The 12,074-nt window shown below is 50.5% G+C and overlaps 1 long non-coding RNA gene and 1 pseudogene across 1 annotated transcript; both read right to left on the bottom strand.

Annotated features, from left to right (window-relative positions):
- Positions 1-7: 7 nt before the first annotated feature.
- LOC135530985 (uncharacterized) lies at positions 8-6,466 on the bottom strand. The gene is made up of 4 exons (XR_010453928.1): positions 6,427-6,466; positions 3,922-4,084; positions 3,663-3,841; positions 8-327 (listed from the first exon to the last, which is right to left on the bottom strand). It is a non-coding gene; the product is annotated as an uncharacterized LOC135530985 (long non-coding RNA).
- Positions 6,467-9,980: 3,514 nt separating this feature from the next.
- Positions 9,981-12,074, bottom strand: part of LOC135530984 (AP-5 complex subunit zeta-1-like) — a 30,632-nt pseudogene continuing 28,538 nt past the window's right edge.

The raw sequence follows: 12,074 nt of genomic DNA, 5'->3' as shown, positions 1-12,074 counted from the left end.
ACTGTCCCACGCTAGGAACGACAACACATCATATAGTCAGATACCAGGCCTGGACTGTCCCGCGCTAGGAACTACAACACATCAAATAGTCAGATACCAGGCCTGGACTGTCCCACGCTAGGAACTACAACATATCACATATTCAGATACCAGGCCTGGACTGTCCAACGCTAGGAACTACAACACATCGTCAGATACCAGGCCTGGACTGTCCCACACTAGGAACTACAACACATTTTCAGATACCAGGCCTGGACTGTCCCACGGCTAGGAACTACAACACATCACATAGTCAGATACCAGGCCTGGACTGTCCCACGCTAGGAACTACAAGAACCCGGCGTCAGATACCAGACTGGAACCCAGCATCAGATAGCAGACTAGAACCCAGCGTCAGATACCAGACTAGAAACTAGAACCCGGCGTCAGATACCAGACTAGAACCCAGCATAAGATACCAGACTAGAACCCAGCATCAGATACCAGACTAGAACCCGGCGTCAGATACCAGACTAGAAACTAGAACCCGGCGTCAGATACCAGACTAGAACCCAGCATCAGATACCAGACCAGAAACTAGAACCCGGCGTCAGATACCAGACTAGAACCCGGCGTCAGATACCAGACTAGAAACTAGAACCCAGCGTCAGATACCAGACCAGAAACTAGAACCCGGCGTCAGATACCAGACTAGAAACTAGAACCCGGCGTCAGATACCAGACTAGAACCCAGCATAAGATACCAGACTAGAACCCGGCGTCAGATACCAGACTAGAACCCGGCGTCAGATACCAGACCAGAAACTAGAACCCAGCGTCAGATACCAGACTAGAAACTAGAACCCGGCGTCAGATACCAGACTAGAAACTAGAACCCAGCATCAGATACCAGACTAGAACCCAGCGTCAGATACCAGACTAGAAACTAGAACCCAGCATCAGATACCAGACTAGAACCCGGCGTCAGATACCAGACCAGAAACTAGAACCCAGTGTCAGATACCAGACTAGAAACTAGAACCCGGCATCAGATACCAGACCAGGAACTAGAACCCAGCATCAGATACCAGACTAGAAACTAGAACCCGGCGTCAGATACCAGACTAGAACCCAGCGTCAGATACCAGACTAGAACCCAGCATCAGATACCAGACTAGAAACTAGAACCCGGCGTCAGATACCAGACTAGAACCCAGCGTCAGATACCAGACTAGAACCCAGCATCAGATACCAGACTAGAACCTAGAACCCTGCGTCAGATACCAGACTAGAACCTAGAACCCTGCGTCAGATACCAGACCAGAAACTAGAACCCGGCGTCAGATACCAGACTAGAACCCGGCGTCAGATACCAGACTAGAACCTAGAACCCGGCGTCAGATACCAGACTAGAACCCAGCGTCAGATACCAGACTAGAAACTAGAACCCGGCGTCAGATACCAGACTAGAACCCGGCGTCAGATACCAGACTAGAACCCGGCGTCAGATACCAGACTAGAACCCGGTGTCAGATACCAGACCAGAAACTAGAACCCGGCGTCAGATACCAGACTAGAACCCGGTGTCAGATACCAGACTAGAACCCGGCGTCAGATACCAGACTAGAACCCGGCGTCAGATACCAGACTAGAAACTAGAACCCGGCGTCAGATACCAGACTAGAAACTAGAACCCGGCGTCAGATACCAGACTAGAACCCGGCGTCAGATACCAGACCAGAAACTAGAACCCGGCGTCAGATACCAGAAACTAGAACCCGGCGTCAGATACCAGGCCAGAAACTAGAACCCGGCGTCAGATACCAGACCAGAAACTAGAACCCGGCGTCAGATACCAGACCAGAAACTAGAACCCGGCGTCAGATACCAGACCAGAAACTAGAACCCGGCGTCAGATACCAGAAACTAGAACCCGGCGTCAGATACCAGAAACTAGAACCCGGCGTCAGATACCAGAAACTAGAACCCGGCGTCAGATACCAGACTAGAACCCGGCTTCAGATACCAGACTAGAACCCGGCGTCAGATACCAGACTAGAACCCGGCGTCAGATACCAGACTAGAACCCGGCGTCAGATACCAGACTAGAACCCGGCGTCAGATACCAGACTAGAACCCGGCGTCAGATACCAGACTAGAACCCGGCGTCAGATACCACACTAGAACCCGGCGTCAGATACCAGACTAGACCCCGGCGTCAGATACCACACTAGAACCTAGAACCCGGCGTCAGATACCAGACTAGAACCCAGCGTTCGATGCCAGACTAGAACCCGGCGTCAGATACCAGACTAGAACCCAGCGTTCGATGCCAGACTAGAACCCGGTGTCAGATACCAGACTAGAACCCGGCGTTCGATGCCAGACTAGAAACTATACTGAACAAAAATAAAGTGTTGATCCCATGTTTCATGAGCTGAAATAAAATATCCCAGAAATGTTCCATTCGCACAAAAAACGTAAATGTAAAAAACGTATTTCTCTCCAATTTTATGAACCAAAAACTCCTTCTAATTGGCTGGGCCTGGCCTATGCCCGCCCCTGCCCAGACATGTGAAATCCATAGATTCGGGCCTAATGAATTCATTTAAATTGACTGATTTCCTTCTATGAACTGTAACTCAGTAAAATCTTGGAAATTGCTGCATGATGCGTTTCTATTTTAGTTCAGTATAGAACACATACTGCAGTCAGACTAGAAGGTATACAGAGGCTGCGTTTACACAGTGTCACACCCTGGCCATAGTTTACTTTGTATGTTTCTATGTTTTGGTTGGTCAGGGTGTGATCTGAGTGGGCATTCTATGTTGGATGTCTTGTTTGTCTATTTCTATGTCTGGCCTGATATGGTTCTCAATCAGAGGCAGGTGTTAGTCATTGTCTCTGATTGGGAACCATATTTAGGTAGCCTGGGTTTCACTGTGTGTTTGTGGGTGATTGTTCCTGTCTCTGTGTTTTGCACCAGATAGGACTGTTTTAGGTTTTCGCACGTTTGTTGTTTTGTTAGTTTTTTCGTGTACAGTTTCTTTATTAAAGTAAAATGAATAACCACGCTGCATTTTGGTCCACCTCTCCTTCTACAGACGAAAGCCGTGACACACAGGCAGACCAATTCTGATCTTTCCCCAATTATTGGCAAAAGAGCAGATCTGAAGAGTGGTAAAAAAGATCAGAACTACAAACAGCCACATCAGAGACTGAAAGGTGTCCGGTAGCCAGACACGTTAATGCGGTGGGCCAATAATGTGCCTAGAGTGTTATAATGGGGTGCGTGTTACCTTGAGCAGGCTAGGGAAGTAGTGCGTGTTACCTTGAGCAGGCTAGGGAAGTAGTGCGTGTTACCTTGAGCAGGCTAGGGAAGTAGTGCGTGTTACCTTGAGCAGGCTAGGGAAGTAGTGCGTGTTACCTTGAGCAGGCTAGGGAAGTAGTGCGTGTTACCTTGAGCAGGCTAGGGAAGTAGTGCGTGTTACCTTGAGCAGGCTAGGGAAGTAGTGCGTGTTACCTTGAGCAGGCTAGGGAAGTAGTGCGTGTTACCTTGAGCAGGCTAGGGAAGTAGTGCGTGTTACCTTGAGCAGGCTAGGGAAGTAGTGCGTGTTACCTTGAGCAGGCTAGGGAAGTAGTGCGTGTTACCTTGAGCAGGCTAGGGAAGTAGTGCGTGTTACCTTGAGCAGGCTAGGGAAGTAGTGCGTGTACAGTGGTACAGAGGAGTGGAGCTGCAGCTGATTGGCTCTGATGAAGGACAGCGTCTCGTGGGCCAGATAGGGGTCGTTGAAACACTCTGCTGGGAGAACACCAAACACACACCTCCACACACACTCACTGTCCACCGCTGCAGTCTCCCCTACACACACACACACACAAACACAGTAAGTACACACTAGCTCTATCCTCCACACGTAGACGACACACACACCTCCTCACCGTGGTTCAGGTAGAACTGAGCAATGGGCAGGAGGACTCTGCTGCAGGACAGGTCAGAGTTCAGACGGCCGAACAGTGACTTAACACACGGGAACGCACGATACACACACCCTGCATCCCCCACACACACACCGTCCAGGATACGCACCGCCTCCACCAAGCACTGACACACACACACACACACACACACACACACACACACACACACACACAGAGAGAGAGAGAGAGGACAGGGTTACTACAGCAGTATAACAGGGTTACTACAGCAGTATGACTGTGATTGTAGGGGACAGGGTTACTACAGCAGTATAACAGGGTAACTATAGCAGTATGAATGTGTGTGATTGTAGGGGACAGGGTTACTACAGCAGTATGACTGTGATTGTAGGGGACAGGGTTAATACAGCAGTATGACAGGGTTACTACAGCAGTATGACAGGGTTACTACAGCAGTATGACTGTGATTGTAGGGGACAGGGTTACTACAGCAGTATAACAGGGTTACTACAGCAGTATGACTGTGATTGTAGGGGACAGGGTTACTACAGCAGTATGACAGGGTTACTACAGCAGTATGACAGGGTTACTACAGCAATATGACAGGGTTACTACAGCAGTATGAATGTGTGTGATTGTAGGGGACAGGGTTACTACAGCAGTATGACAGGGTTACTACAGCAGTATGACTGATTGTAGGGGACAGGGTTACTACAGCAGTATGACAGGGTTACTACAGCAGTATGACAGGGTTACTACAGCAGTATAACAGGGTTACTACAGCAGTATAACAGGGTTACTACAGCAGTATGAATGTGTGTGATTGTAGGGGACAGGGTTACTACAGCAGTATGACAGGGTTACTACAGCAGTATGACTGTGTGTGATTGTAGGGGACAGGGTTACTACAGCAGTATGACAGGGTTACTACAGCAGTATGACTGTGTGTGATTGTAGGGGACAGGGTTACTACAGCAGTATGACAGGGTTACTACAGCAGTATGACTGGGTTACTACAGCAGTATGACAGGGTTACTACAGCAGTATGACTGTGTGTGATTGTAGGGGACAGGGTTACTACAGCAGTATGACAGGGTTACTACAGCAGTATGAATGTGTGTGATTGTAGGGGACAGGGTTACTACAGCAGTATGACAGGGTTACTACAGCAGTATGACTGTGCTTGTAGGGGACAGGGTTACTACAGCAGTATGACAGGGTTACTACAGCAGTATGACTGTGTGTGATTGTAGGGGACAGGGTTACTACAGCAGTATGACTGTGCTTGTAGGGGACAGGGTTACTACAGCAGTATGACAGGGTTACTACAGCAGTATGACAGGGTTACTACAGCAGTATGACTGTGTGTGATTGTAGGGGACAGGGTTACTACAGCAGTATAACAGGGTTACTACAGCAGTATGAATGTGTGTGATTGTAGGGGACAGGGTTACTACAGCAGTATAACAGGGTTACTACAGCAGTATGACAGGGTTACTACAGCAGTATGACTGTGTGTGATTGTAGGGGACAGGGTTACTACAGCAGTATGACAGGGTTACTACAGCAGTATGAATGTGTGTGATTGTAGGGGACAGGGTTACTACAGCAGTATGACAGGGTTACTACAGCAGTATGACTGTGCTTGTAGGGGACAGGGTTACTACAGCAGTATGACAGGGTTACTACAGCAGTATGACTGTGTGTGATTGTAGGGGACAGGGTTACTACAGCAGTATGACTGTGCTTGTAGGGGACAGGGTTACTACAGCAGTATGACAGGGTTACTACAGCAGTATGACAGGGTTACTACAGCAGTATGACTGTGTGTGATTGTAGGGGACAGGGTTACTACAGCAGTATAACAGGGTTACTACAGCAGTATGAATGTGTGTGATTGTAGGGGACAGGGTTACTACAGCAGTATGACTGTGATTGTAGGGGACAGGGTTACTACAGCAGTATGACAGGGTTACTACAGCAGTATGACTGTGTGTGATTGTAGGGGACAGGGTTACTACAGCAGTATGACTGTGTGTGATTGTAGGGGACAGGGTTACTACAGCAGTATGACAGGGTTACTACAGCAGTATGACAGGGTTACTACAGCAGTATGACAGGGTTACTACAGCAGTATGACTGTGTGTGATTGTAGGGGACAGGGTTACTACAGCAGTATGACAGGGTTACTACAGCAGTATGAATGTGTGTGATTGTAGGGGACAGGGTTACTACAGCAGTATGACAGGGTTACTACAGCAGTATGACTGTGCTTGTAGGGGACAGGGTTACTACAGCAGTATGACAGGGTTACTACAGCAGTATGACAGGGTTACTACAGCAGTATGACTGTGTGTGATTGTAGGGGACAGGGTTACTACAGCAGTATGACTGTGCTTGTAGGGGACAGGGTTACTACAGCAGTATGACAGGGTTACTACAGCAGTATGACAGGGTTACTACAGCAGTATGACTGTGTGTGATTGTAGGGGACAAGTTGTAGCTCACTGCTTTCTGTAGCTCTGTGTCTGTTCTCTTCAGCGCCTCTGAAACAGAAGAAAACAGTCTTTACTGTTCAACACAGCGACACTGGGATTTACAGATTCAACACTGGGATTTACAGATTCAACACTGGGATTTACAGATTCAACACTGGGATTTACAGATTCAACACTGGGATTTACAGATTCAACACTGGGATTTACAGATTAAACACTGGGATTTAGATTCAACACTGGGATTTACAGATTCAACACTGGGATTTAGATTCAACACTGGGATTTACAGATTCAACACTGGGATTTAGATTCAACACTGGGATTTACAGATTCAACACAGGGACACTGGGATTTACAGATTCAACACTGGGATTTACAGATTCAACACAGGGACACTGGGATTTACAGATTCAACACAGGGACACTGGGATTTACAGATTCAACACTGGGATTTACAGATTCAACACTGGGATTTACAGATTCAACACTGGGATTTAGATTCAACACTGGGCTTTACAGATTCAACACTGGGATTTACAGATTCAACACAGGGATTTACAGATTCAACACAGGGACACACTGGGATTTACAGATTCAACACAGGGACACTGGGATTTACAGATTCAACACAGGGACACTGGGATTTACAGATTCAACACAGGGACACTGGGATTTACAGATTCAACACAGGGACACTGGGATTTACAGATTCAACACTGGGATTTATAGATTCAACACTGGGAAACACTGGATTCACAGATTCAACACTGGGCTTTACAGATTCAACTTTTCAGGATTTATAGATTCAACACTGGGATTTACAGATTCAACACTGGGATTTACAGATTCAACACTGGGATTTACAGATTCAACACAGGGATTTATAGATTCAACACTGGGATTTAGATTCAACACTGGGCTTTACAGATTCAACACAGGGATTTATAGATTCGACACAGGGATTTACAGATTCAACACAGGGACACTGGGATTTACAGATTCAACACTGGGATTTACAGATTCAACACAGATTTATAGATTCAACAGGGACAGGATTTACAGATTCAACACTGGGATTTACAGATTCAACACAGGGACACTAGGATTTACAGACACTGGGATTTACAGATTCAACACTGGGATTTACAGATTCAACACAGGGACACTGGGATTTACAGATTCAACACTGGGATTTACAGATTCAACACTGGGATTTACAGATTCAACACTGGGATTTACAGATTCAACACTGGGATTTACAGATTCAACACAGGGACACTGGATTTACAGATTCAACACAGGGACACTGGGATTTACAGATTCAACACTGGGATTTACAGATTCAACACTGGGATTAGGTTAGTTAGGGTCCCTGCTGTAGTGTAGGGGTTAGGGTCCCTGCTGTAGTGTAGGGGTTAGGGTCCCTGCTGTAGTGTAGGGGTTAGGGTCCCTGCTGTAGTGTAGGGGTTAGGGTCCCTGCTGTGGTGTAGGGGTTAGGGTCCCTGCTGTAGTGTAGGGTTAGGTCCCTGCTGTAGTGTGGAAGAGGGTCCCTGCTGTAGTGTAGGGTTAGGCCCTGCTGCAGTGTAGGGTTAGGTCCTGCCGTGGTAGTTAGGTCCTCGCTGTAGGTGGTAGTTAGGTCCCTGCTGTAGTGTAGGGTTAGCTCTGCTGTAGTGTAGGGTTAGGTCCCGCAGTGTAGGGTTAGTCCCTGCTGTAGTGTAGGGGTTAGGGTCCCTGCTGTAGTGTAGGGTTAGGTCCCTGCCGTAGTGCAGGGTTAGGTCCTGCTGTAGTGTAGGGGTTAGGTCCCTGTTGTAGTGTAGGTTGAACCTCGCCAGTAGGTTAGTCCCCGCTGCAGGTAGGGTTAGGGCCCGCCGTAGTGTAGGGTTAGGTCCCTGCTGTAGTGTAGTTAGGGTCCCCATGGTGAAGTTAGGTCCTCGCTGCAGTGTAGGTTAGGGTCCCTGCTGTAGTGTAGATGAAACTGCTGTGCAGTGAACCCACTGTAGTAGGCGTTAGGTCCCTGCTGTGGTTAGGTCCCTGCTGCAGTGTAGGGTTAGGTCCCTGCTGTAGTGTAGGGGTTAGGGCTCCTGCTGTAGTGTAGGGGTTAGGGTCCCTGCTGTAGTGTAGGGTTAGGGTCCCTGCTGTAGTGTAGGGGTTAGGGCCCCTGCTGTAGTGTAGGGGTTAGGGCCCCTGCTGTAGTGTAGGGGGTTAGGGTCCCTGCTGTAGTGTAGGGGTTAGGGTCCCTGCTGTAGTGTAGGGGTTAGGGTCCCTGCTGTAGTGTAGGGGTTAGGGTCCCTGCTGTAGTGTAGGGGTTAGGGTCCCTGCTGTAGTGTAGGGGTTAGGGTCCCTGCTGTAGTGTAGGGGTTAGGGTCCCTGCTGTAGTGTAGGGTTAGGGTCCCTGCTGTAGTGTAGGGGTTAGGGTCCATACTGTAGTGTAGGGGTTAGGGTCCCTGCTGTAGTGTAGGGGTTAGGGTCCCTGCTGTAGTGTAGGGAGTTAGGGTCCCTGCTGTAGTGTAGGGGTTAGGGTCCCTGCTGTAGTGTAGGGGTTAGGGTCCCTGCTGTAGTGTAGGGGTTAGGGTCCCTGCTGTAGTGTAGGGGTTAGGGTCCCTGCTGTAGTGTAGGGGTTAGGGTCCCTGCTGTAGTGTGGGGGTTAGGGTCCCTGCTGTAGTGTAGGGGTTAGGGTCCCTGCTGTAGTGTAGGGGTTAGGGTCCCTGCTGTAGTGTAGGGGTTAGGGTCCCTGCTGTAGTGTAGGGGTTAGGGTCCCTGCTGTAGTGTAGGGGTTAGGGTCCCTGCTGTAGTGTAGGGGTTAGGGTCCCTGCTGTAGTGTAGGGGTTAGGGTCCATACTGTAGTGTAGGGGTTAGGGTCCCTGCTGTAGTGTAGGGGTTAGGGTCCCTGCTGTAGTGTAGGGGTTAGGGTCCCTGCTGTAGTGTAGGGGTTAGGGTCCCTGCTGTAGTGTAGGGGTTAGGGTATAGGGTACATATTGCGGTCACTCTGTTCTATGAGGCAGTAGTGTAGGGGTTAGGGTGTAGGGTACATACTGGGGTCACACTGTTCTATGGGTATAGGGTACATACTGCGGTCACTGTTCTATGAGGCAGTAGTATAGGGGTTAGGGTGTAGGGTACATATTGCGGTCACTCTGTTCTATGAGGCAGTAGTGTAGGGGTTAGGGTGTAGGGTACATATTGCGGTTACTCTGTTCTATGAGGCACTAGTGTAGGGGTTAGGGTGTAGGGTACATACTGCGGTCACTCTGTTCTATGAGGCAGTAGTGTAGGGGTTAGGTTGTAGGGTACATACTGCGGTCACACTGTTCTATGGGTATAGGGTACATACTGCGGTCACTCTGTTCTCTGAGGCAGTAGTGTAGGGGTTAGGGTGTAGGGTACATACTGCGGTCACTCTGTTCTATGAGGCAGTAGTGTAGGGGTTAGGGTGTAGGGTACATACTGCGGTCACTCTGTTCTATGAGGCAGTAGTGTAGGGGTTAGGGTGTAGGGTACATATTGCGGTCACTCTGTTCTATGAGGCAGTAGCGTAGGGGTTAGGGTGTAGGGTACATACTGCGGTCACTCTGTTCTATGAGGGCGTTGGCAGTACTGGAAACTCTTCTCTCTCAGACGTTCTTTAGGAAGAGTCTGCTGGAGGACGATGTGGCTGATACCATGGAAACCACAGAGCCGTCCACCTCCGACCTGTCATCTGGGGCCACAGAGAGGTCAAGGGTTAGAGGTCCGGGTGGACTGACCAGTTGAAACAACACATTGTAAGATGAGCATAACATAATGGAAAAGATCTCTGACATGTTTACATGCAAATAGTTGATTTGAAGAGACAGGTAGGCCTGAAGGTCTGAGCCATCTAATAGAGAGTCAGCCAGCCAGTAGTCAGCCAGCCAGTCCAGCCAGCCAGTAGTCAGACAGCCAGTAGTCAGACAGCCAGTAGTAGGCCAGCCAGTAGTAGGTCAGCCAGCCAGTAGTCCGCCAGCCAGTCAGCCAGCCAGTAGTCGGCCAGCCAGTAGTAGGCCAGCCAGTAGTAGGCCAGCCAGTAGTCAGTCAGTCAGCCAGCCAGTAGTCAGCCAGCCAGTAGTAGGCCAGCCAGTAGTCGGCCAGACTGTAGTCAGCCAGCCTGTAGTCAGCCAGCCTGTAGTCAGCCAGCCTGTAGTCAGTCAGTCAGTCAGCCAGTAGTCAGCCAGCCAGTAGTCAGCCAGCCAGCAGTCAGCCAGCCTGTAGTCAGCCAGCCTAGGTCAGCCAGCCAGCCAGCCAGTAGTCAGCCAGCCAGTAGCCAGCCAGCCAGCCAGCCAGTAGTCAGCCAGGCCAGCCAGCAGTCAGCCAGCCAGAATAGCAGTCACCAGCCAGCTAGTAGTCACAGCCAGCCAGTAGTTAGCCAGCCAGTACAGTCAGCCAGACAGTACAGTCAGCCAGCCGTGGGGCAGTCAGCCAGCCAGCCTGTAGTCTAGTCAGCCAGCCAGCAAGCCTGTAGTCAGCCAGCGCCAGCCAGCCACACAGTCAGCCAGTCAGCCAGCCTGAGCTTGGGCCAGCCAGCCAGCCTGCAATGCAGCCAGGCAGCCAGCCTGTAGTCAGCCAGCCAGCCTGAAGTCAGCCAGCCAGCCAGCCTGTAGTCAGCCAGCCTGTAGTCAGCCAGCCTGTAGTCAGCCAGCCTGTAGTCAGCCAGCCAGCCAGCCAGTAGTCAGTCAGTCAGCCAGCCAGTAGTCAGTCAGCCAGCCAGCCAGTAGTCAGCCAGTAGTCACAGCCTGTAGTCAGTCAGCCAGCCGTAGTCAGCCAGTCAGTCAGCCAGTCAGTAGTCAGCCAGTCAGTAGTCAGCCAGTTAGTCAGCCAGCCAGCTAGTCAGCCAGCCCAGTCAGCCAGCCAGTAGTCAGCCAGCCATAGTAGTCAGCCACTTAGCTCGGCTTGAGGCCTTGTGTAGTTTGCCAGCCAGTAGTAGGCCAGCCAGTAGTCAGTCAGTCAGCCAGCCAGTAGTCAGCCAGCCAGTAGTAGGGTTGAAGGTAGTGAAAATAGCCAGTAGTCGGCCAGACTGTAGTCAGCCAGCCTGTAGTCAGCCAGCCTGTAGTCAGTCAGTCAGCCAGTAGTCAGCCAGCCAGTAGTCAGCCGGCCAGTAGTCAGCCGGCCAGTAGTCAGCCAGCCAGCCAGTAGTCAGTCAGTCAGTAGTCAGACAGCCTGTAGTCAGCCAGCCTGTAGTCAGCCAGCCAGTACAGTCAGCCAGCCAGTACAGTCAGCCAGCTGCAATGCAGCCAGGCAGCCAGCCTGTAGTCTACCAGCCAGCCAGCAAGTCTGTAGTCAGTCAGCCAGCCAGCCTGTAGTCAGCCAGTCAGCCAGCCTGTAGTCAGCCAGCCAGCCAGCCTGTAGTCAGCCAGCCAGCCAGCCTGTAGTCAGCCAGCCAGCCAGCCTGTAGTCAGTCAGCCAGCCAGCCAGTAGTCAGCCAGTCGTCAGCCAGCCAGCCAGTCAGTAGTCAGCCAGTCAGTAGTCAGCCAGTCAGTAGTCAGCCAGCCAGCTAGTAGTCAGCCAGTCAGCCAGCCAGTAGTCAGCCAGCCTGTAGTCAGCCAGCCAGCCTGTAGTCAGCCAGCCAGCCAGCCTGTAGTCAGTCAGCCAGCCAGTAGTCAGTCAGTCAGTCAGTCAGCCAGTAGTCAGTCAGTCAGCCAGCCA

Source organism: Oncorhynchus masou, unplaced genomic scaffold (genome assembly GCF_036934945.1).
Source record: "Oncorhynchus masou masou isolate Uvic2021 unplaced genomic scaffold, UVic_Omas_1.1 unplaced_scaffold_1476, whole genome shotgun sequence".
In the NCBI taxonomy this organism is placed as follows: domain Eukaryota; kingdom Metazoa; phylum Chordata; class Actinopteri; order Salmoniformes; family Salmonidae; genus Oncorhynchus; species Oncorhynchus masou.
This window is presented reverse-complemented; position numbering and strand designations above follow the sequence as displayed.